This window comes from Zingiber officinale, chromosome 3A, assembly GCF_018446385.1.
Source record: "Zingiber officinale cultivar Zhangliang chromosome 3A, Zo_v1.1, whole genome shotgun sequence".
Lineage (NCBI taxonomy): Eukaryota > Viridiplantae > Streptophyta > Magnoliopsida > Zingiberales > Zingiberaceae > Zingiber > Zingiber officinale.
In genome coordinates this window covers 97,985,734-98,009,521 of record NC_055990.1, presented here as the reverse complement: position 1 = coordinate 98,009,521, position 23,788 = coordinate 97,985,734, and the positions used below count along the sequence as shown (strand labels likewise).

General features: G+C 38.0%; 2 long non-coding RNA genes across 3 annotated transcripts in view; one reads left to right on the top strand and one right to left on the bottom strand.

Moving 5' to 3' along the window:
• Positions 1 to 11,403: 11,403 nt before the first annotated feature.
• The window catches only part of LOC122052115, an 89,295-nt gene continuing 76,910 nt past the window's right edge, over positions 11,404 to 23,788 (bottom strand). For both annotated transcript variants that reach the window (XR_006131873.1, XR_006131874.1), the window contains 7 exons: positions 17,679 to 17,820; positions 17,406 to 17,581; positions 16,890 to 17,073; positions 16,200 to 16,580; positions 11,878 to 12,350; positions 11,658 to 11,799; positions 11,404 to 11,566 (listed from right to left, as the gene is read on the bottom strand). This is a non-coding gene — a long non-coding RNA (uncharacterized LOC122052115). The remainder of the gene's footprint in view (positions 11,567 to 11,657; positions 11,800 to 11,877; positions 12,351 to 16,199; positions 16,581 to 16,889; positions 17,074 to 17,405; positions 17,582 to 17,678; positions 17,821 to 23,788) is intronic.
• Positions 12,561 to 14,149, top strand: LOC122052121. Its single transcript, XR_006131895.1, has 4 exons — positions 12,561 to 13,597; positions 13,704 to 13,820; positions 13,905 to 13,975; positions 14,090 to 14,149. It is a non-coding gene; the product is annotated as an uncharacterized LOC122052121 (long non-coding RNA).

Sequence of the window (23,788 nt, the reverse complement as noted above, 5' to 3'; positions counted from 1 at the left end):
TAGAAAGTTTCAGATTGTCCACCGTACAGGGGAGATGCTGCCGAAATTTTCTCGGACAGGGACTCCTCTAGGGCGTGACAATTTATTGTAATACCCCGGTTCTGAGATTCTGATTAAGTATGACTTAAAAGGTTAGATGGTACTATCCATATCACCAAGGTGCACCTTCCTTTTCGGAAGCTCAAACTTAAGAACTCCGAAGTTAAGCGTGCTTGGCTTGGAGAAATCTGAGGATGGGTGACCTCCTGGGAAGTTTTCCAGGGTGCGTGCGAGTGAGGACAAAGCACGCTGAAAAGACCTCCGGTGGTCTGTGGAGCTAGTCATCAAACCGATAGGTAATTCTGGTGTCGTTCCTGGTTCGGTCCGGGGGGGACCCGCCCGGGTCGGGGCGTTACAGATGGTATCAGAGCGACCTTGCGACCGTGAGTGCGCCTGTGGTAGGAGCACCCAGGGCACCACCTAGCGAGGGAGATTCTGGGATTTGTTTGTGGTGTGATTTGTGGTTACACAACGAGGACGTTGTGTCTTTAAGTGGGGGTGATTATAATACCTCGGTTCTGAGATTCTGATTAAGTATGACTTAAAAAGTTAGATGGTACTATCCATATCACCAAGGTGCACCTTCCTTTTCGGAAGCTCAAACTTAAGAACTCCAAAGTTAAGCGTGCTTGGCTTGGAGAAATCTGAGGATGGGTGACCTCCTGGGAAGTTTTCCAGGGTGCGTGCGAGTGAGGACAAAGCACGCTGAAAGGACCTCCGGTGGTCTGTGGAGCTAGTCATCAAACCGATAGGTAATTCTGGTGTCGTTCCTGGTTCGGTCCGGGTGGGGGTATCAGAGCGACCGTGAGTGCGCCTGTGGTAGGAGCACCCAGGGCACCACCTAGCGAGGGAGATTCTAGGATTTGTTTGTGGTGTGATTTGTGGTTACACAACGAGGACGTTGTGTCTTTAAGTGGGGGTGATTATAATACCTCGGTTCTGAGATTCTGATTAAGTATGACTTAAAAAGTTAGATGGTACTATCCATATCACCAAGGTGCACCTTCCTTTTCGGAAGCTCAAAATTAAGAACTCCAAAGTTAAGCGTGCTTGGCTTGGAGAAATCTGAGGATGGGTGACCTCCTGGGAAGTTTTCCAGGGTGCGTGCGAGTGAGGACAAAGCACGCTGAAAGGACCTCCGGTGGTCTGTGGAGCTAGTCATCAAACCGATAGGTAATTCTGGTGTCGTTCCTGGTTCGGTCCGGGGGGGACCCGCCCGGGTCGGGGCGTTACAGAAAAACAAAAGACAATCTCAATGCAAGAAAAGATATGCGACTAATTTGTAAAAGACCCACTCTTGATGTTGATGAAAATAGTAGGGGACCAAAGCCAAAGGCAGTTTATACATTAATAAGGATCAACGACGTGTCCTATGTGAATGGTTGAAGTCTTTGAAATTTCCAGATGGGTATGTCTCTAATCTTGGAAGATGTGTTGATATCAAAGAATGCAAATTATTTGGCTTGAAAAGTCATAATTGTCATATAATAATGCAAAGATTGATTCCTATTGCTTTTAAGGAACTCTTACCACAATTTGTATGGGGAGCGATTACGGAGTTAAGTATTTTCCTACATGATATTTGCTCAACAGTTTTGAGACGTTCACACATGGAGAAGTTAGAGAGAGACATTCCAATCATTTTATGCAATTTGGAAAGGATATTTCCACCCTCTTTTTTTGATTCCATGGAACATCTTTTGGTTCACTTGCCATATAAGGCTAAAGTTGGAGGACCCGTCCATTTCGGTGGATGTATCCATTTGAAAGGTAGAATTTCTTTTTTCCTATACTTTAACTCTTTGAATGGAAAAATGTTACTAATTATGCTGGATTATGTATTAATAGTTAACATAATTTATTAAATTTTCAACAGATTCTTATATCATTTGAAGAAAAAAGTGAAAAATAAAGCACGTGTTGAAGCCTCTATTGTTAATGCATACATTGTGGAGGAAGTAACAACTTTTGCATCATATTATTTTGAATCTCATGTCCCTAGCAAAAGGCGAAAAGCGGGCAGAAATGATGAGGGTCCTATTGATCCAAATGTCAACTCATTTTCAATCTTTAACTACCTTGGTCGACCAAGTGGACCATGTAAACAAAGATATTTAACTGGTAAAGAATGGCGGGCAGCCCAAACCTATATTTTACTAAATTGTCCAGAAGTATCGTCGTATTACGAGTAAGTATATATTTATATTTTAATTCTTTTTATGTCGTAAATTGGTTGTGTAATAATATTTTTTTTTAAGTAGGATATTTCAAAACTTATATTCTGAATTGTCGCCACAAGAGTTCGATAGATTTTGCGAAGAAGAATTTGCTACATGGTTCAAATCATATGTAAGTAAATAATATCTATTTGGTTGAATCATATGCATATGTTTAACAATTGGTGTTTTGACCTTAGGTTCAAGGTAATCAAGCTCACCTTGAGCAAGAATGGCTATTCCATCTGTCATGGGGTCCAAAATCATTCGTACGCACTTGGCCAGCATATTTCATAAATGGATATAATTTTCATACTCAAGAATATGGAATGGGAAAGAATACCATGAATAGTGGGGTGTGTGTATCGTCATCTAATGAAGGAGGTCCAAGCAATGATTTTTATGGTTTGTTGGATGAAATTATAGAAGTAGAATACCCAGGGCCACAAATGCAAGTTATATTATTTATGTGTCGCTGGTTTGACCCTGTTAGAGGGATGAAGGTGCATCCACATTATAATTTAGTTGAAATAAATCATAAGAGATTTTATAAGAGATATGAACCATTTGTATTGGCACAACAAGCAATCCAAGTATTTTATTCTGCATACCCAAGTTTAAAACGTGATAAGATTGATTGGTGGGTTGTTTGTAAAACCAAAGCACGAAAAAAAATTGAGGCACGTTGGGAAAACATTGCATATCAACAAGAGGAAGTTGCAAACACCTTTCAGACTGAGGAATTTATTATTCCAACTTTACGAGATCCCAGCGGTGTAGTGATAAACGTGGATAGAAGTGAAATTGATGATGTTGACGATGAAGAAGAAGAGGAAGAGGAAGAGGAAGAGGAGTCGGAGGAGGAGGAGGAGGAGGAGGGGGAGGATGATGATAACGATAATGATGACTTTGATTTTTGATGATGAGTAAGTTTTGTTAGATTATTTAAAGAAATTTACCATATTTTTTTTATAGTGTCTCATTTATAATTTTATTTATTTTATTTGTTAATACATTGTATTTGTTCTTACAGGTCATTAGAGGTGACTATCTCATATTTTTTCCTCCTTATTCTATAAGCTTTACGTAAAAATGGTAAGGTTTTTAAATGTCCTTTTTTTATGTATCATATCTATAATTTACTTTATCCTATATTGTTGGAATTTTCAGCATATATTTCGACGTGGTGAGCGTAGACGGAGCTCACAGGACCAAACAAATTCATCACCTGCCAGTCTACCTATGCCACCCCCTGATCAGGCAGGACCATCACATGTACCATCTCCACCGGCTTCAAATTCGCCGCCGCCATTACCATCCCCAGCGCATTTACCAGCCCCCACAAATCTTCCTAACTCTGCAAGAAGCTCATTTGCTGAGTTTAGAAATGATAGAGAATTTTTAGTCCCCATCGGAGATTCGTAAGTACTATAAAAAATTTTATTTTTTTTTATTTATCTTAATTACTTAACATAATTTGTTTGTAATTTAATGCAGATTTGAAAATCCTGTACAAGTTGTTCGCGAGATTAATAGAATTGTGAATAACCATTGAGGAGGAGAGTCGATGACATATTCAAGCACCCCACCAGCCACAAAACAACTATGGTGGAGCGAGTTCAAGGTATATTTTCTTGAATTTAATTCAAATTTAAAATTAATATATAATTAAAAAATTTTCCATTTCAGCGGCTAAATAATTGGGACCCTAATGATGAAATGGAGATCCGCAGAATATTTTAAAAAAATGTGGCGATCACATCAGACATGTATTAAGTCACGCCAAGCATCGGGGGAAAAAACCAAACTTCATCACCGAAGAAAATTGGGAGAGGATCACCCAGTTTTGGGCAACAAAGGAGAGTAAGCAAAGGAGTGACCTGAATAGAATGAATCAATCTCACAATTCTGGTGACTCATCTGCTATATATGCGGGAGGCTCCATTAACATAGATGAGCATAGACGGAGATTGGTAATTTTTTAACTCTTCCACAAATTAATTATTTATATCAAATTATTTCATTATTTGTAATTATGTTTTTTTAGACCAAGGAGCTAGGGAAGGAGCCCTCTTTCATTGATACTTTCACCCGCACTTTTAAAAAAAAAAATAACACTTGGAGTGGGGCGAGAGCAAAAGCAGTCAAGGTTTGAATAAATATTTATTTACTTAATTGTACTCTAGGTAGATGTCTTAATATTATATGTGTTTCTATTATATCTAATCAATATCTTTATGTTTTTTAAAAAATAGGACAAATATGATGAACTCGAGCTAGCCCAATCATGCTCACAAGCTGGTGTCGATAGTCAGGGGTCTGAGGAGTCTGTTGGCAATAATTTGAGTTTATGGTTGGAGGCTAGTGGAGGACCAAAAGGGGGAAGGATTTTGAGAATGAGTTCCTTGAGCAGAACCCAAAGAATAGTTGGATCATCTTCCTCCTCAACAACACTTAGGACCCAAGTAAATACCTTGACTGATGAGGTTAGCAATATGAAGGAAATAATATCACAAAGGGACCAAGAAAGGGTGCAAAGAGACCAAGAAAGGGCGAAAATGGAGCAAGATATGAGAGCATTGCGCCGACAGCAAGAATTTATCATGCGACACCTTCAGTTGACCTCCGCTCAAAGTCAGGTTCCTTCCAATGACGACGATGATGATGGCTATGATGATAACGATGATGGTGGTGATGGTTGTTCCTGATTTTAATTATGTACGCTGATTAAATGTCTCCTAATTAGTGTTTTCAACATTAATTAATAGTTTCTTAACTTCTCTAATTTTTATTTTAATTAATATGATTGATTTGTTTTTAACAGGGCTGGTGAGACGAAATGTATGCTGGAGAAAAAAGTAAGTATTATGTAATCTAATTTTATTGATTTATTTATATTTTTCAGTTGCATTTGAAAAGTTAAATAAGGGTATCATTCTTTTTAAAAATTTATTAAAATTTGCTACTATTGCATTATTAGCTTACATAGGAGGGAATCAATTAAAATTTGGTTAGCACGAAGAAAGAATGAAATCATTTAAAATTTTATCAAATTAGATTGATATAGACGGATTTGCTACTACTGCATTATATATTGACGGATTTGTCAACCATATCTTCTGGAGGTCATTTGATTGATTATATTTGAAACAAACTAATTCAGTGATGTCTTTAATCAATGAGGAAGGTGTTTGGAACCAATTTGATATTAACTAGTTTGTGTTTTATTCATTTGAGATATTTTCATATGTTAGGATTTTTAAGAATACATCTCATGCTATTCATGCCAAATGGAAATAGGATATTTGTAGCTTTTATTTGCTATGGTGAAATAGGATGTATTATATTTAAGAAACTGTTAGCTAGCTTCAAGATACTTCTTATATTTTAATTTACCGTTGCTATGAAATGGATAGTTGATACCGTTGATAAATAGGGCCTTTTTTTGAATGTTCAAGGAATTTCTGATTGCTTGTATAAAGGTGTTTAAGAGTAATTGTCTTGAGTTTGCTAACTTCAGTCCATGGGCAATTAAAAGTTTTTGACCTGTATTAATTTTGACTTGTCTTCTTATTAGTTTGAAATATCAAACCAAGCTTTAGTCCTCTCTATCAATTTGTAGCTACAAGATCTCTGATTCATTTCTGTACATTCTGTCGGGCTTCACTTATTCTGCATACAATTGATCTTTTACCTAGGGAATCTATGGTAGTCTCAGTAATAGTGTGTTAACTCTACTGTATAACAATTAATACCAAACTCATATCATTCATGTTTCCTCAATTTGTTACTTTTTTTCTCTGATAAAGCACAACAGGACTGTGAACTTATATATTGGCATCACATAATACAGCATTGCTTTACAAGTTCCTACTTGTCACATCCCATTAAAATGAGCATCTCATGATTGGGTTTGTAAGATTCAGGTTCCAACTTATAAGAAGAATTTCTGATCGATTGTTTCCCTTTTGTTACACTACTCAATATAATTCGGATTAATACTTTCTCCCTCTACATCTTTTATGTGTGTTTGATATCTTCAAATACTAGGACTACTGGTTGGATCTGTTTTATGCCAACAATACAAGTTATATAACATCCTCAAGCACCAAGCCTCAAACCAAGTTTGTGATGTCACACTCCCATGCAAGCAAACTAATTATGATACTGTTACATTTTAAGTAATTAATTAGTTTTCTGGTTACATATGATCTAGTTTATTTGTTTGTTTTTATGTAGGAAAAGAAGACTTGATGGGGATGAAAGCTTTTGTGGAATAAGAAGATAACTTGATGTATCTTAGTTTGTTTAACTTGTTGGATTGATGTACCTTCTGGGATTGATGGACCTTCTTGGATTGATGGACTTGTATGGAAACTTGTTGGAGTGTTGAACTTGTGAAATATTTTTGAGTAGCTTAAAGAACAAATTATGATATTGTATGACTTGTTGAGTTTGAATGAATATATGTATGTGAATTAATTAAGATGTGTTAATGTTAATTAGGATGTGTTAATGTTAATTAGGATGTGTTGAATGTGTTATTTGAATTTGTTGCATATGTATGTATAGATTGAATTGTAGAAATCAACTATATCTGGAATGTAATTTTGATGGTAGGAACGAATTTGGCAACAAATAATTTTTGTTGTCAATCTATCGTAATTTCGTCCCAGATTCTGGGACGAATCTGTGGATTCGTCCCAGAATCCCATATATAAAAGCAACGGATTTGGCAACGAAAATTTAATTCGTTGCCAAATTTTGTTGCCAAAATCGTTGTCAAATTTGAAACAAATATCTTATTCGTTGGAAAATTAGGGACTAACTTACCAACAAAAATTAATTCGTCACTGAATTTGTCCCCAAATTCATTGCAAAGTTTGCAACAAAAAAAATTTTTTTCCCAAAATTATATGAAATATTCCAACAAATAAGGGTTTTTGTTGCAAATTTGGCGACGGCTTTGGCAACGAAAATAAAATTCGTTGCTAAATTTTGTTGCCAAATTCGTTGCCGATTTTGCAACAAAATTACTATTCGTTGGAAAATTATACGCAAAATTTGGGACAAAATTAGCAACAAAAAAAATTCGACAAAATTTTTTGACCCCAAATTGTTGCTAAGTTTGCAACAAAAAAATTTTTCGTCCCAAAATTATATGAAATATTGCAACAAATAAGGGTTTTTGTTGCAAATTTGGCGACGGCTTTGGCAACGAAAATAAAATTCGTTGCTAAATTTTGTTGCCAAATTCGTTGCCGATTTTGCAACAAAATTACTATTCGTTGGAAATCATACGCAAAATTTGGGACAAAATTAGCAACAAAAAAAAATTCGACAAAATTTTTTGACCCCAAATTCGTTGCTAAGTTTGCAACAAAAAAATTTTTCGTCCCAAAATTCTATAAACTTCTGCGGCGTATGTTACAAATTTTGCGACGAATTTGGGGACGAAAATAATTTTCGTCCCCAATTTCGTTGCCAATTTTGCAACAAACATAAATTTGTTCCAAAAGTTGGCATCAACCTGTTTGGGACGAAAATTTTTTCGTCCCAAATTTCGTCCCCAAATCTTTTGCAATGAATTTTTTTTATAAATTCGTCCCAAATTCGTCCCAAAATACAGTAATTATTGTAGTGTCTATTTTTGTAATTATCCAGTCATTCAAACTATTTTTTTGATTAAAGATTATATGTATCTATAAATCGTATAAGAGACAAAAGACAAAAAAAAAACTGATAATTCATAAAAAAACATCTAAAACCAAATGGCCATCTTGCCTTCAACACCCACTGACATCCATTTCTTGGCGAAAAATATAACTACTTTGTACAATGAATATAAGCTAATGGTTTACCTAAATAGTATCTTACATAATAAAAATAAAGTAATAAGGCGGCTTGATCTCCCATTTTTAATTTATTGCCGTGAGAATTTTAGATGGGCAATCAACTCAACTATTGACGTCTTAAGTTTTAACCACAACAATAAACAAGTACATATGTACTTGTCAAGTACATATGTACATATGTCTTAAGTTTTTAATGCGTATGATGAACCAGATAGCTTACTTCTCAAGCAAGCAAGAAAAGGGAGCCACAATTGTACAATAATCACATTCCTGTACATTAGGAAAACAACTTCATTAATATACATGTTAATGTAATATAATTATACCCTTCATAATTGTAGTACAAGCAATGCTAGAAAAGCTTTACCTTTAAAGATGCAATAAAATAAAGGTCGTATTCTAGATTTCACATATTCAATATAAACTTGCACTGAAAAGAAAAAACCCACTCAAATTGGCAAGACTTGACAATCAATAATACTTAACAACCAAAGATGATCCCTATAGTGAAGAATTTGAAACTTGCAACAAAAGGAAAGAAATAAAATATGCTAGGACATGAATATCTGATCTAAAGACACCATTTTCAAGGCATTTGACCACCAATATATAGAAGACGATTCTTATAGAATTTCTCAAAATCTGACCGGTGCTTGTTAGGACAAATAACATTTTCCTTGTGAGTCTGCATATGGGGAAAGAATTGTAATGTCAGATTAGCAACAAGAAAAGGCAACAAAAGCATAATGATACTGAAACAAAATATTCATTATTAACCTAAACCAAGATCATGAACACAGTTTCCAGAAACTCTAATGTAAGTACTTCAATTAAAAAACATTACAAATCTAATAGGGCATATGTTCTTTGCATAAGAAAAAGTTGCATTTAAAGATTGGCCAAAGATAACAAAATAACTTACAGAAGACACATATTCATTATAAAAAAAATACTTTGCTAGAAAAGGCCACACTTCCACCTTAACAACATAAGAAATACTCTCTCAAAAAAGAACACAAGCACAACATGATGGTTACACTAATCAGAGTATATCATGATATTATGAATGATTATTGTTTTGTGAGTCACCTATGAAATTACTAGTGCAACACCCGTCATGCATAAGTAGCCTTAATGAATGGGGGCATATCCAATTTGACAAAGATATGTGAACAAGATGAGAAGTGTCAATTAATTTGAATAAGTGATTATTCACTTATTTTAGTCTAGAATAAATAAAGAGACAACTTTCACAAAAGGAATATAGGACCCTTAGTTTGCTTAATAGTGAAAAGATCCATGCAATCAACACAATGAATATGAAAACCTAATGCATCCAACATGAACATAGAAGAATTATAGACATACTTAAAACTAAGTTGGTAGAGACCAGTTGAGCATGACAACACAATGATTTTGTTTCTAGTGAAGTTGTATTTCTTACCAGAATAACTTGTAATTGATTGAATCAACCTACACAATGAAATATGTAACACACTCTAGAAGGAACCTAATGTTGGCAGCTTTTCCCCATATAAAGAAATAAACTAACGTACAACTTCTTTTCCTTGCTAAGGTTATCCATGCCATAGAAAATTCAAAAAAAATTAGTAAAAAAAACTTAATAAAGGAAAATATATAACATAATAGCAAGAAGATAGTCACACAAAAAAGTGCATACTCCTTCCATACTGGTTGAAGGGCAAATACTTGTACCACTTGGTATAAGTTCTAAAGAGACTGCTCCAAGACATTGTTTACAGTAGTTTCATCTATTTTCTGCTCAACAAATTTTCCATCTTATGCACAATGAAGTATTGAATTAAATGACGAATCAATTGATAGATAAACGTTGTAAGAACAATATCAAACAATAAAAAATGAAAATGAAAATAAGTAAATTATAGATGGATGAGAAGAAAAATAGGACATTGTACTTGTAGTGAGATATACTTATCCAGAATAATGGCACATGCAGAGTTAGATAGGTGAAATTTTGTGGTTATAACTAGGGCGGCAAACGAATCAAGCTGGCTCACGAGCTTTTCGAGCCGGCTCGAAAAATATTCGATTCATATTCGAATCTATTGAATTCGAGGCGAACTTGAACATGTTTGAACTTTTTTTTCAAGCCGAACACAAGCCCAAATTATATTGTTCAAGCCGCTCACAAGTCTTAATATTTATTAATATAAGTTGAATATATATTAAATAAATAAATTTCAAGCCTTTCGAACCTATTTTTGAGCAATTATTCGAATAGTTCGCAAGCATATTCGAATATTTTGAGCTGAACTCGAACCCGAGCCCTAATTCGAACCGAACTCGAACCAAACATTTTGAATTTTTCGAGCTTCGAATCAAGCTTGATACCTATTTCGAGCTGAATTCGAGCCTTAAATTTTTCTGCATATTCAGCTCAATTCGATTCGTTTACACCCCTAGTTATAACAGTACTATGACCCAATAGCTAGACACCACTGGGTTACTGGCTACTAGTCATTTTTGCCATTTTCTCTACGCAAACATTTATAAAACCCACAAATCATTCCTTTCCTCTTCTTCGCTAAGAACATGTCTACTTGTGGTGAGGAAGGAAATAAGGAAAGGAAGAGTATTGCAAAGATAATAAGGGTAACTCAGTGCACAAAGCTCCTCCAAATAAGGGGTCCCGAGGAAGTGCCTATTGTATGCAGCCTTGCTTTGCAAGAGACTATTTACGAGACTCAAATCCATGACCTCTAGGTCACACGATAGCAACTTCACCATTGCGCCAAGGCTCCCCTTCAAGAGTGCTGCAAAGATATGGATGGATTTACTCTTGTTTAAGAGGTCAAAGAACTAAAGTAGATCACAATGTCATATTACAATTTTAATTACTTCTTCAAGTTTTTTAGCTTCTAATATATAAATATATCCAATGTCAATAGGAATTTCTTATCAAACATTTTCTTCCATCACTAGGGTGGTCTTATGCAAGCTCCAATGTCAAAAGAATAAATAAAAATAACTTCATCTTTTGAGAAACAAACCTCCTGCTCCTACCTCCTCAAATTTAAATCTTCGAGGAATAAGTTTCTCCCTATCTTCCTGCAAAGTATTCAGAAAGAAAATTTTAAGCAATGAATACATGTTAGAATTATTAGCACAAATATAAATAATTTTCCCTTATTAAACTTTATTGGAGTCTCTAATGTTAAATAAAGGTTGTGACCGGACAACATCTTGTATAGAACAAAAGGGGTCAGGTTTGAAAGTCCTTGTCGGAACATTTCCTTAGCAAAACAATAATATCAAAAGTAAGCATTGTCTACTTTAAAGTTATCTTACAACTAGGGAGAAAATCACACCATTGATGTCATCTTACTACTAGGTCTACACTCATTGCCAACATTTGATACTAGCTTTCCACTCTTCATGGTAGACTTGGAAGTCAGACCACTAGAGCAATCACTCCTGTAGAATTTGAAAATTCTTAAGGCAACAAAGTAGGATAGATTTCAAATAATATCAAAAGTAAGCATAGTCTGCTTTAAAGTTATCTTACAACTAGAGAGAAGAGCACACCATTGAAGTCATCTTATGCTAGGTCTACACTCATTGCCAACATTTGATACTAGCTTTCCATTCTTCTAGTAGACTTAGAAGTCGAATCACCAACACAATCACTCTTGTAGAATCTGAAAATTCTGAAGGCAACAAAGTAGGATAGAAATCAAATAGAGTTGAGGTTGGGTTTTTAAGAGATATGAAGTCTGGAAAAATACCTTCAATCACTCTAGATGGCTTACACTCAAGTACAATTGTCAAAGTAGGTCCCTTCACATCCTTCATACATTTGGTAGTATGCAAAATTAGAAGGAAAAATGTGGTGATATTCCATGTCATCATTGTCATCAAGAAAATTAGAACAAATGTTTTTAAAAAGGTTCACATAATGCCTTGTGTCCATAGACTCTAAGAACTTCAACAATACATGACTCCACACCCTAGCGAACATCAACTGACTTATCCTAAACAAATAAATGTATTTGATAAGTATTTCTATCCAAAGAAAATGCACCTTACTCAGACTTACACACATGGCAATAGCATTTTAGCATATTACCCTGGCAGTATACTCAAAAGTATCGGGTCTGATAGTAGTGGTCCACAATAAAACATTCTTGATCACTGGGGCCCGTTGTCAAATTACACTTGATCAGTTAGAATACTAAGTTGTCCTCCTTTTAGCATGCCACTGGGCAAAGTATCCCATGGGAAAAGTTAGTTCATTACATTAGATTGATGCAAGAGAAGTTCTAAAAAATTTAAAATGCACATTCAATCACAAGAAACTTGTGCCAAGTGAAAGATCACTTAAATTTAAAAGAATTTGTGAACGAGTCGTGACAATCCATTTGTCTAGTGGCAGCATTTCGTACCTAGAAATGGGAAAAGATTGTACAACATTTAGAATGGCAAGTAAGAATCACACCAAACCAAATCTATGGCTAATTTGCTGTAAAATACCGAAAATAGGCAAATATTAATAAGAATATTTTCCGGATTTTTTGGAAATTTTTCGGGAATTTTTCGGAGCTCGTATGGACGAGTTAACGGCGACAGAAATGGGGCCCGGAAAAGCATGTTTAGGCAACCCTATTTTAAAGAGGAAAAGTTTTTATTTCTCCTTTTCTTTTCCTCTTATTCACGTGCCCTAACCCATGCGACACCAATCCCTTTTCGCTCGCGACAGTTCCTCCTTCCTCTTCCTCTCCGATCGAACGCCGGCCAAGCTTCTGCTTCCCCCGTCTCTTCCTCTCTTCCGGCCGAGCAGCACCGACTTTCCCTTTCCCTCGCGCCACCGCCGCGTGGAAGTGCCGCCGGCCGTTGCCCTAAGCCCTAGATCTGTCTCCTCTTTCCCAATTGGCGCTGCTTCACGTTTCCGCTCCCACGCAAATAAACCTCGGCCAAGGAAGCCCTACCGCCGGCAACGATCTCCGATGTGTCTCACCACCCGCCGAGTCCTTTTCCTTCTCCCTCACTGTGGTCGTGCCACTCCCGCCAGCCATCCGCGCGGGATTTGTCGGCGACGCAGTGACGCCGACAGAGGATGATTCTTCCTCAACTGTCTCAGCCTCACCGCGCCGCCTGAGGACCTCACCGGAGTCTTGAAGGTGCTGACCAATCGCTTCCTCGTCCCCATCCACCTCCGGCGATGAGGTCAGTGCGGGCACCATTCTCATCGGGTGCCAATCTTCCTATTGTGCCCTAGCGCCGCTATCGACGCCAACTGCCACCACCCCAGTGCCTGCCGACGCTGCCACTTATTCACGAGCCACAGACTCCGCGTAGACCGCCGCCTGCTTCGGTCGATCACCGCCGGAAATCGAGTATCTGAACCCTAGATTGGGTCCTTGTGCGCCGGCCGAAGTTTCCCTTCTTGTGTCTCTGCTTGACAGTGCCGAAGACAACACAAAGTTGTGCCCTAGCCGGATCTTGGAGGTAAGTATGGTTGGTATTAGGTTAATAGGGATTTAATTCTATACTGTGGTTGAATCCCGAATCTGATTGTGATCTCCACTCTTGACCTCACCTTTGATCCGAACAGGATATAGGAATTCCAGAAGAGGATAAGACTTGCTGTGGGGTTTTTCTTGGATCCGACAGTCACTGCTTCCAGCAAACTCTTTGATTTCCAACAGCAAGAACGGCTGTGGAATTTGAGGTAAGGGAAACACATTTCTTTTTATGGCTGGATTGAAGTTGTGAGTGGATTTCTAGGTTGATTTATGATGTTCTTTGGATCCAGGCAGTGAGGAGGGTTTTCCAGCAGCACTATGTCCGATGACAACCCTTGATTTCCAGCAGCGGCTGAATTAGGTATGAATTGATACATATATAATTGGATTTGGATTTAGGTTAGTTTCTCGGGGATATGATTTAGCTAATTAATTTATATGTAATTAGCTAAATTTGTATATCATGTTGACACAGGACTTTGACGCGAGATGAGTATCTCGACGTCGTATTCGGACCAGATTGGACTTTTCGATTGGAGGCGGGTACTTTTGACTTTATGTCTTTGATATGCATAGTAGTGAATTTAACAAGTAGCAATAATTATGTTCTCTTATTTGTTTCGGTTAATCACTACCCGATACCCGTTACATGATTGATTGATTGCTTGTTTTGCATCTCATGTATTCCTTACCTGCTTATACATGCTTAGAGGGGTAGTGATATACCATGCTTCACCATGTTCAGGACCTAGGTTTTATACCTTCAGTGTACCTTTGATTTGATTCGTTGACCTATGGTGTACTTTTATATATATATGGATTAGCTCAGGATATTTTGTGGTTATTGTCATGCACCATTTGCATGATTGCATGCTGTGCGATAGTCCGCTCCATTATTGTTGAACACATCGCCAATTACATGGATCTGCACACACCACCACTCATGGGTTAGTGGTCAATTCAGGCAGTGTGTGTTGCAACAGGGACTTTGTTTGGCTCCGTTGGTCCGCTCATGGGTAGCGTGATGCAACGTGTTAGCCGGCAGGGATTCCTCCCCGTCATCGTGTACCGGGAGTTGAGAGCATTGCGCTCCCCCATTTATGATTTGGGGTAGGAGGATAGGTGTACTCCGACAGCATTCCGTCCACTCGGTCACTCATCAGGAGTAGTGACGACAGAGTGCACGGTTGTCACAGCCCTACCCACTCGGACTCACTATTGTGTGTGAGATGATCGACTGGCGTCAGGGGTAACCAGGACGCATCATTGGCATCATATGCATGATGCATTTATTGCTTGTATTTGTGCTTGCTGCATTTATATGTTGTATATTGTTTGGACGCCTATGTTTGACATGCATACAGGATTTCTATGTCACTCGGACTGTTTGTCTTTATACCCAGGTCCTGGTTAGTACAGTTTTTCTCTTGTTTACTTCAGTTGCATTTCATCCTTTTATATCAGGAGACTGTACACATGATTAGTGCTAGATGTTATTTCCCTACTTTGCATATCAGTTGTACCTACTGAGTGTTGGACTCACCTCGCCTCCATTGTTGTTATTTTTCAGGTTGATGCTGTCAGGAGAGAGTTCCAGTTGCTGGTCCCCTGCAGACCACGAAGATTTATTGATCTTTTAGTTTTTCTTCTTATTTGACTATGTTTAGAATTGGTTTATTTTGATACTTGGATAATGTATGGATTGTATTTGTCGATGGATTTTTATTCGATATGTTTTACTACATGCCTGCTTGGACGGCAGAAGAGGTGAGTTTGTCGGATTTGTGTTTTATGAGTGTAGTGGAGTAGGAAAAATCGGATTTGAGCTTTATGGGTGTAGTGGAGTAGGGTTGTTTTCGAGTCATCTTATTACTGCTCTGTTTGTCTACTATTAAACTGCGTGGGTGATTGTTTATTTACTGGTATTATTCCAGCCGCATGTGCCTGAGGTATATGGATATGTAGAAAGTTTCATATTGGCCGCCGTACAGGGGAGATGTTGCCGGACAGGGACTCCTCCGGGGCGTGACATTTGCAGCTCCAAATCAACAATTTTATCCACTCATTTCTATAAGGAACAGTTTGCTACCTATAGAACAATGCATGTAACTCAGGCACTCAACACTACCCAATCAGAAACAACACAAACTCCTTCCTAATCCTATTTCCCAATCTCCAAGCTGTGTTGCTAAATAAGGCTCATCAAAATGTTATTTCCTTGTATATATTATACACTGCAATTGCTTTCTCATGGGTAATAAATAGCATTTACTCTTAAAACTTAATTTGATAAGAATAATTGGGTAACAAAATTGCTTTCCTACATGTTTCAAGAGATTTTTGTCAACCCTAGTCATGTACGTTACTTGAATAGAAATCTGATCTGAAAGAAAATATTATCTATACATCAATCAAATAAATCTATACCTGAAAAATTATAGATTAACAAGCCATCATCAAAACACAGGAAAAAGGAACTTTGAGCAGCACTAATTTTGATATAAAAAGTAGCCATAGTTACCTAACATCTTTGAAACTAATTTACCAATTATTCTCATCATAAGCATGAAGAAAAGAATCCTTACTAGGAAAGAAGCTCACAATCAACCATATTATCTGGATAGGACGATGTGCCTTTCCATTTGAATGGAACTACTGAAATGATTTTGGATTCAGGCCACATGTATGGGGAACATCTACTAGTTTTTTTTTTTTGCAGGGTTTGAAGTCTGCAGAATGGTTCATCCAATGGTGCAATACAACCAATGCTCACATCTAGTGTACTGAATAGAAGGGTGAACCAGTTGGTCTTGTCATAACCAGGAGTTATATTGGTTTGATCAGAAGAGATGGAGAGCATCTACAGCTTCAAGAATTTTGTCACATGGGCCCCAGCATGAAATTCAACTCTAGACAAAAGCTTCTGCCCTTTCCAACCCTAATGTTATTGGAGCATTATAGAATATCTGCAACAGAATATTAAAGCATTGAACAAGCTCAGGTGCTTGACTACAAGTTCTGTGAAAAATATACAACAAACACATGCATCATAGATGTCTTTGATAGGAGTCATATACCAGTGAACACGCTCGTAAGTATGTCTGACTAGCAGAATAGTAAAAAATTTAATTAGGAAATTATCATATACATGTTCAAATTGCACTTATGTTGCATTAAAAACAAAAAATCTATGGAAAAAGGGAAGTACCTAGTTAGTTAACAATGTTAATCAAATATCCAACATACTACTAGCACTAGTTGAGCGAGAACCTTACCTGAATATTTTTTTTATCATCTGAAACTACAAGGCTCAATGTACTTCCACCTATCAGAAACTTAGTTGCATAACAATCAAGAGAAGCAAATCCTTGGCTAATAAGCTCAACTGAGCACCCTGCTCTTTCCAATTTAAAAATAGATGCTTTTTGTGAATATCTCCCACTAGATAAAATTTTTGACCTGCAAAATTCATATTTTTCATGAATCGCAATGATCACATTTCTATAGCCCATGCAATAAAAATTAAAAGGGAGATGAATTCTGCGAGTTTTAATTAGTTCTTCAAAAATGGGTCATAATTCGAGGAATAATGATAGCAGATAGACATTGTAATAATCAGAAATAATAATAACCCAACTTAAATGATAGAGGTACAGAAAACTGAAGACAGAATACTAAATATAAAGTTTATATGACTCAAGCAATTTTGTACCAAAATTTTGGAACAGAAACAAATGCCTACGAGCTTTCTGATATAGTTAGGTTCAAGTCTTAAAAGAAAGCATACTTACAATGTTTTCTATTCCATTACATAAAGAGGAGCATCATAGAAAGCGATAACATTCAACTCAGTACCAGTCCATTTGTGCAAGGAGATCTTAGGGCCAGATGAAACCAACAAATGACCTTGGAGAGAAGCTATGGCAGACACAACACCCTTTAACTCTTTCAAGTAAACCTCGAAAATCTGTCAGACAAAAAAACAGTAAAACTAAAAAAAAAATTACACCAAGTTCAGAAAGTAAAGTTTTATTTTGTTAATGAAAATTGACTTTCTATTTTACTTAATAATTCCACATTCTGAAAACTGTCAACATTGTTAACAAAAGTGTATAGTAACATTCTTCCTCTAGCGGCTACATCCTCGCCCTGTACATAAGCTGTTATGATGGCTAAAAGGGTTTCATTTTCCTTTGTCGTTGTGTTCTGCAGAGACAATACCAAAATTGTTAACAAGAAATTTACTTTAATAAAAAGAAACCAGACTAAAAATCTTAGGATGAATGATGTTAGGACAAAACTTATTCTAGAACATGTCTAGTTAAATAAATTGCCAAAAATTATCTGATTTCTTGTTCAACTTGCAAATGATGTGACCACTCTAACAGTAAGAGCATTTTTAGAGGTTTGCATCAGAATTGTAGCCCTAGTTTCCCATTGTCCTCTAGATTTCCTAGGTTCTAAAACTCAAACTCATCAATAGTATAGTGTTTTTAAAATCGTCGGAGTTAACATTATCATTGTCATTCATGTGAACAATATCTTGACCAGCAATAGAACAAAGGACTTGATTAAGAGGTCAAACAACCTGCATAACAAGAGTTGATGCTAAAACCATCAAAGCTAATTATGTGAACCAAAATAAATGCTTGCCAAAGAGTACCAAAATTATATGAGAATTACAAGATGATACAAACAACATAATGGTGTCAAAGCACAAAACTAGTGAACAAAGAATAGAAATATTCAAACTATTGTAAACTTTCCAGATTAGCATCTTTTGTTATCTAAATCTAACATAGTATTTAAAGCAATGAGCATACTAGCTTTCATGAAAATGATGGGGTTTTTTCACTATAAATTTCATGGCACATTTCTTCCAAAGTCTGAACCATTAAACTAACTGTCTGATTATACTTGGAAGAGAAGGCATTTGACAAGTAGGTTGTGAAATACTTCACATAGTTGCATCAATAAGGAAATTGAAATAAAAAGAAATGTAGTAACTAAACACTAGAATATTGCTATACGAGGATGATCCTGTCTGAGAAGCTGACCGTGAAGGAGATCCGGGAGAAGGAGACCCACGATAATGACGAAGGATAATGACGGTGAAACCTCGACCCGAGAAACCCAAAGCGGATCGGGAGAAAACCCAAATCACCGAAGGAGATCTGATAGATAGGAAGAAATCCCCGTCCAAATAAGAGAAAACCGGACCTTCAAGCTCCCGAGGCTCCCTGCTCACAAGAGACCAATCAACACTATCGTTAGTGACCTAAGACCGGGGTGGGAATCCCTGGCTAGGCCCTCCGACGCTCAAGTTAGGGATCTCCCTTGATGCCGAGGAAAGGAAGAAGAAAGAAGATGAACAGTAGTCTCAGAATTAGAGATATGAACTTACCCAGCCAACGAAGAGGATTCCCCCTTTTATACCACTTCATATAACCTCCGTAGTCATAAAGTGGACCCCGATTTGTTAGAGTTCGTTATGACATCAGCTGCGTACTTGAGGAAGATGATTTTTAAGGAATCTTTTTTGTACCCCAGATGTACCTTCTTTGTCGTTTAATGCCTGCAAGACAATCTGAAAGCATATTTCCCCCCAAAATATATATTCTCTATCATGAATTATTCCATTCGGTATATTCATGTATGATTCTTCTTCATGTGACTTTTTGTATCTTTATTGTGTCAAAATAATATTCTATCTAACATGTTTCTGAGGTATTCATTAACCCTTTTGGCCGATATTGGTCTATCTTTGCTTTAGAGTATGTATCGGTCTTTATTGGCTTACCTTCACACGACAATCATGTATTGGCAGCTATTGGCCTACCTTCGTTCGGCAGGCATGTGTCGACCGATATTGGCCTACCTTCGCTCGGAAGGCACATATCGACCGATATTGATTTACCTTTATGCGGCAGGCATGTATCGACCGATATTGGCCTACCTTCGCTCGGAAGGCACGTATCATCCGATATTGATTTACCTTTATACGGTAGGCATGTATCGACCGATATTGTCCTACCTTCGCTCGGAAGGCATGTATCGACCGATATTGTCCTACCTTCACTCGGAAGGCATGTATCGGCCGATATTGGTTTATCTTTGCTCTGGAGTGTGCATCGGTCGTTATTAACTTACCTTCATATGGCAAGCATGTATCGACCGATATTGGCCTACCTTCGTTTGGCAGGCATGTATCAACCGATATTGGCCTACCTTCGTTCGGCAGGCATGTATCGACCGATATTGGCCTACCTTCGTTCGGCAGGCATGTATCGACCGATATTGGCCTACTATACCTTCGTTCGGCAGGCATGTATCGACCGATATTGGCCTACCTTCTTTGACTTTTTCTTCCTTTTCTATCCTCATCTGAAGGCCCATAAAACCTAACCCATATCACTAGCCTTCCCTTCAAGTCTAGTCGAAGGAGGTGTAGACGACTGACTAGACAGAAGTATGATCTTGTCTTTTCCTACCCGTGACTCTGCTCCAGATTTTGAAATGACCTCACAGATTTTGTATACCACTATCTTAGCAGATTAAATGTGGTCATACTGTAAGCCTTTTTCTCCTTTAAATAGGGCTACAACCTTCTCTTCACCCACAACCTTTCTTAGTTCTTTTTCTTCCTTGTCACTTTTTGTTGCTAAGGCCATGGTCGTGGATCCTCCTCTTTGGAGGCAACTTTTGTTGGACCAGGTGAGATCTATATATGAGTTTATTGGGATTTTTGCTCCGGTTATTCCAAGGGTACAAGGGATCGTCTTAAGAGATGAAGCTTCACAGTTCAAATCTTCTATCCAAAGATGTAGGTGCTCTGAAGGACTCAAGAAACTTCAGAGAAATTTTTTCTACTTATAGAGGGGCAGCCAAATGACCCAGGGGTGTTGTGTGAAGGGCACAGCACATGATACCCTTGGGCTAAGATTGGTTGCTCCACTTGCTGAGCTCATACGGCTTGAGAGGGGAAGTGGTCTCTATACTTATTTCTCCTTGATGGAATGAATCCATGTTTCCCCTTCTTATCGCCCTTGAGCTTTTGTCTTTCGTTGCTTTCTTTGTCCCGGGCAAAATATTGCCTCTTGTGCGCCTTGACAAGCTCGGACGAAGTGGGCTATTTCCCTCTCCGCTCCATGGTAAGTTTGAATCCAGTGGGACTAAAATTTTCTAAGTGCCCTAAGAGTTTATGTTTGTAATATTTGTTATCTATTTGAGGTTCGCTGTTCCTGAGGAAATGTGACGCTATGTATTTGATCAGATTCTAAGTGTAAAGACAAATTTTGTATCTAATCAAAGACTTTTATGGAATCCTTCTATCATTTACAATGTGGTGTTGTGTTTATCATTTCTTCATGTATCCTATACATCATTTATCATAGCTAAGGTTATTTTAACTATTTGTATAGCTTGATATTATAACCAATGTTATATCAACTGATGTTGTCTTATTGACTGAAGTCCATATCATATTTATCCAACATAACCACACTTGCCCTCGTTAATAAAAATATTTTCAATAAATACTAAGTCATATTCTGCACTGACAGATTAACATTTGTCACTCTTCTAAACTTTTACTCTTAAAATATTCTTGTCTTTAGCCTGGGTAGGGTCAAAAATTTCAGTCCTTTTTATTTTATTATGCCCAGTCGATCACATTGTCTTTCGAGGTCTCTGAACTGGTGATTGGCTCTCCTTCGGGTGAGAGAATGTTCGAGGCACTACCAACCCCCATCGCGATCCGATTCGTCACGTCTGATATAAATGCCCCTCCCTTTTTTATGATGACTTGACACATGCCTTTTCTGATCACCACGTCACATAGGCCTTTTATCCTTCTATTTCGATCCTCAGCGTCTGCTGAGCTACCAACGTCCTAATCTGACGACCGTCTTGCGTCTTCCAAACCCTAAACCTTTCGTCTCCTCTTTAATCCCCATCCTTCCTTTCTCCTTCTCTAAAGCTCTTTTCCTGTTGCTGTCTTCAACCAGTCTTCGTACTCGCCGTCGCACGACCATCCCTTTCCTTGTCTTCAGTAAGTAATACTTTTATTGCTCTAGCCCATACCTTTGTCCATGGCTGAAGAAGCGATTGCTCCTTGGTATGTCCATATGTCTTCTGTCTTTGATAAGAATGCTAGATTATCCATCCGTCGTCAATATGAAATTCCTAAGGAATATAAAATCATACTCCCAGCACCGACCGATCGACCTCATCATCCCCCTGATAACTGCGTGACTTTTTTCAGGGATCAGTTGATAGGGGGTCTAAGGTTCCCCATTCCTCCTTTCTTAATTGAAGTAAGTCAATATTTTGATATTCCTTTGCAACAATTTGCTCCAAATGCCTTTCGTTATCTATACGGCGCTTATATGTTGTTTCGTCTACGAGATATTCCCCCTACTTCTCAAAATTTCTTCATGTTTTCATACCCTAAACTTTCGGAACCTGGTGTCTTCTTATTCCAATCGAGAACTAAAATGGTTCTTTTTGGAGATATGCCATCATCTCTCAAAGCCTGGAAATCTCGTTTTTTCTTTTTAAAGTTTCCGGGACCTATCCCTTGGTCTCATGCTTGGAAGTCTTTCTTGCCTCCTTTACCCGATGTTAGAGAGTTTCATCTCCTTCCTACTTTTCCTATTTATTGTGAGAGGTTATTAGGTCACCGGCTCTCGATCCCGAAATGGTTGAAGGTCGAGCTGCTATACCTGTTTGGTTTAAGCCCAGTCAGACCCAATACTCACATTTCCTTAGGTAACGTCTGGTTCCTTTCTTTTTGTTTATACCTGCCTAAATTATTTCTTTATCCTATACAGTGGAGAGTTTTTATGATGCTTTGATTGACGAAGAAATACGCGTGGAAGAAGAATTGCTTCGTGCCAAGGAGGCTGAATTTCTGGCCGCTATCGCCCCTCCACTGTCAATTGAAGGGCCGGCTATCTCAGCCGAAATACCTAGCTCTTCTGGGTTTCATGAGACTCCAGAAGGTTCTTCTAGGGATCCTGCTGCGCAGATCCTCCCTGATCCTGCTCCCGCCATAACGTCTCCTGCAGCTATTACTGTCTCCCCCTCTGCCTCGGTTCCTATTATCGAGCTTGCGTCCCCTGGTAGCTCTGATAAACCCCTAACTGAGATTTCTGCGGGCAAACATCCAGGACGCAAATTGACCAGGGTTCCTCCTCCAAAAAGGAGGTTAATCCTTTCTGCTAGTGAGCTTGGTTCGGAAGATTTTGTCTCAACTGATCTTCTTTCCAATGAGCCCACCTTAGCAGAATTCTATCCTTCCTTGAATTTCCCTACTTCTCCTTTTCATAAAACTAGTACTTCTGGTGACGTTTCTTTTACTTTCCCTTTGTCTATTACGACTTCAGGATCTCTACCCTCTTCGCCTTCTTCTTACTTGGTTTTTGCTCCACCATCTGTCCCTACTTCTTCCTTCTCAACTGGCTCTTCTACCATTCCTATTCTCCCCATATTACTGGGGGGTTCTTTCGCTAGTTCTTGGGATGAGGTGCGTCCCCTTTTTGAGGGGCTTTCCATTCCTGAAGTGACCGTTTTTCTAATAAAGAGAATAAGGTATGTTTACATATTCCTGCTTTCTGTTTATGGAGTATCGTCTTACGGTTTTGAATATGCTCCCAGCGGTGACTAGAAAACATGGGTTTCTCCCGACTATTGCATAATCTATACATTGAGAACGAGAAATTGAAATCAGAAAACAAGGGGTTGCGGCAGCAGGTTATCAAATTGTCTTCGGCCGAGTTTTCTGCTACCGCCAAGAAGCAATTTGAAATTCAAATTGAGAGTCTTGAAACCCGATTCAAATTGGTTGCGGGCCTCAATCAAGAGCTAACCTCAAAACTTGGCGAACTAAAAGAGAATTATGAAGCAGAATTGGCTGAGAAACTTAAAGCCTTACAGCTGAAAGAGGAGGAGGTAGCTTCTTTGACCACCTCCCTTGATTCAGCTAAAGCCGAAGCTTCTACCAGAATAGATGAATTAAAAACCTCTGAGATGGCGCTGGTAGTCTACAAAGGGGGCGAGGACATTCGTTATAAGGAGCGAGCCACCGCCATGATCGAGTCTACCGAGTTCAACCGGCCGATTGTGAGATCCATCTTGTCTGCTTTTACGGCAGGAGCTAAAGGAGCGATTCGAC